At 46.3% G+C, this 631-nt stretch overlaps 1 protein-coding gene across 1 annotated transcript in view; it reads left to right on the top strand.

The window, feature by feature from the left end:
* The window catches only part of Crybg1 (crystallin beta-gamma domain containing 1), a 236,318-nt gene that overhangs the window by 20,510 nt on the left and 215,177 nt on the right, over positions 1 to 631 (top strand). The window lies entirely within an intron of this gene.

Below are 631 nucleotides of genomic sequence, written 5' to 3'. Positions count from 1 at the left end.
ATTATCAGCAAGAGGCGGACCTGTCTGCTACCCCAGCCTTTCGCTGTGGCAGTAGGGCACAGGCTAAGTACGGAAGGCACCTCGGAGGTAAGTGGCCCTCTAAATCTACAGGTGGTGCTAGGCTAGCTAGAGTTATCTCAACTTCTCAGGGATTGCTGTAACACTCGGTGCAGGAAACTGCCCTGGCTCTGGATCTCTGCATGGTCTTTTTACTTCCCGAAGTATCTTTGAGACTCGCCAGCTAAGTGCTAGATCCTCTTTAGGTTGACCTGACAGCTGTCAGAGTATAAACTCCCACTGTTACACCATCTCCTGGGTACTAGGACTGGCTCTGAGAAGCCCACCCACTGAGCGCATAAGGGAAGGGAAGTCCAGAGAAGATAATCCCAAGAGAGAAAGAAGTAGAAACTAGGTTTGCAGTTTCTACTCTCTGTTCGGAGGTCTCTTGGGTAAGCAGCTTTACAGCCTCTTAAAACAAGAGACTGTAATTACTGCAAGCATAAGGTACAAACATATTCTGTTTTAGTATGGCCTATTCAAAACAAAAACTTTTTTGGAGCTTGCACAATTATTGATCAGAAGTCTTTCATCGGATCATGTTTGGATGGAAAGGAGCTATTGCATTCCCATT

Source organism: Mastomys coucha, unplaced genomic scaffold, assembly GCF_008632895.1.
Source record: "Mastomys coucha isolate ucsf_1 unplaced genomic scaffold, UCSF_Mcou_1 pScaffold3, whole genome shotgun sequence".
Classification (NCBI taxonomy): domain Eukaryota; kingdom Metazoa; phylum Chordata; class Mammalia; order Rodentia; family Muridae; genus Mastomys; species Mastomys coucha.
This window is presented reverse-complemented; position numbering and strand designations above follow the sequence as displayed.